Source organism: Platichthys flesus, chromosome 15, assembly GCF_949316205.1.
Source record: "Platichthys flesus chromosome 15, fPlaFle2.1, whole genome shotgun sequence".
In the NCBI taxonomy this organism is placed as follows: domain Eukaryota; kingdom Metazoa; phylum Chordata; class Actinopteri; order Pleuronectiformes; family Pleuronectidae; genus Platichthys; species Platichthys flesus.
Window position 1 is genome coordinate 5,032,405 of NC_084959.1, and position 1,482 is coordinate 5,033,886.

The window sequence follows — 1,482 nt, forward strand, 5'->3', positions numbered from 1 at the left end:
CATGCCGCTGAGGATCATCCCATGTGAGTCAGGTCCTGAGGAGTTGGAGGTGACCTGCTGTCCTCGCCAAGCTGCACTATCACCAGTGCCATCAACTGTGTGTCTGTGTGTGTGTCTGTCTGTGTGTGTGTGTGTGTCCCAGTGAAAGATGAGAAGCAGGCTAGAATAGAGGACAGAAAGGAGGTGGGAGAGAAACTTGGACCGAGTGAGAGAGGGAGGGAGACTTGCTAATTGTGTTGTGAGGGAGCAGAGAGGAGGAAACCAGTGTCTTCAAATTATACAGAGGAAACAAGGGAACATGGTGAAAACCTGCACAGTGACAACCATGGACATGTTTTAATGTGGGGAACTGGAAGCTGGACCAAAAAGGTAGATTTATATTGAGCGTGAGTGGGGATTGCATGCATGGATACAGATTAGCCACAAGTAGAAGCATTGCTTAGAGGAGTAATCAGCAGTATTTACATGTTTTAATCTGTGCTTTTAATTTCCAAGATTAAAAGCATGAACTGCAGCAAACTCAGTGCTGCTGAAGTGAGAAGATCACACTTTCTGGCAGCTGTGCCGGTTTGGTCTGTAACAGAAATCCACTGTAGCAGCGATGGGTAGGAGAATGTTTACAAGTGCTGTAATCAGATCGGAGCTTGGAGAGGAAAACCGTGAAGAATTCCGTCATAATCACTGAGCTGTTTCCAGAAATGCCTCTTGAATCAGATTTGAGGTTTTCAGCCAACATAACAACTTGAGTCATGTGTACACTTTTGTCATTAAAATAAGAAACCTCAAAATAACAATTCAGTATCTTAAAATAACTTGAATGATGTAATTACCTCAAAATAGTTGTGATTCAAAATCTCAAGAATAATTTATAACTGTTCAAAGTGATGCATTCAAATAATAATAATAACCATCATCATAGTGACTCACAGGATATTTTCTGTCAGTGTCTTTACATCTGTGTTGAAGGAAATTGATGCTCATGGAAAGAACTAATAAATATTATATTACATAAATGATTGCATGGGACAGTTTAAGGAGATCTGTTTTCTTTATTAATGTTTTATAGAAACAGTTCTATGCCTGAAATATTAACAAATCGTTGATAGTTGTTTCCTCATTGTTGATATTTAGTCCCCGTGACCAAAGAATTGACCTCGACGTGATTTGAACACGCAACCTTCTGATCTGGAGTCAGACGCGCTACCGTTGCGCCACGAGGTCCTGTAAATATTGGTAGAATGAGACAGTCCATTATTCAAATACAAAAAACTGTAATTTCCGTCACTCTGTGGTTTGTGTCATAATTGTCTGTCGTGTCCATCGTCAGTTTTGACGCACGACACTAACCCAGAGTGTTTCTCACGGCTGTTACCTAATTTTGGCTTTTACGCACGGCTCAACGTGCATGCGTAGAGCGTAGGACGCGTCTCTGAATCTCCAGATAAAAGAAGAGTAGAAGCTGAAACCACAGCGCCCGGGTTT

General features: G+C 41.4%; 1 non-coding gene across 1 annotated transcript; it reads right to left on the bottom strand.

The window, feature by feature from the left end:
* Positions 1-1,149: 1,149 nt before the first annotated feature.
* trnaw-cca (transfer RNA tryptophan (anticodon CCA)) lies at positions 1,150-1,221 on the bottom strand. Its single transcript has one exon. It is a non-coding gene; the product is annotated as a tRNA-Trp (tRNA).
* Positions 1,222-1,482: the final 261 nt, after the last annotated feature.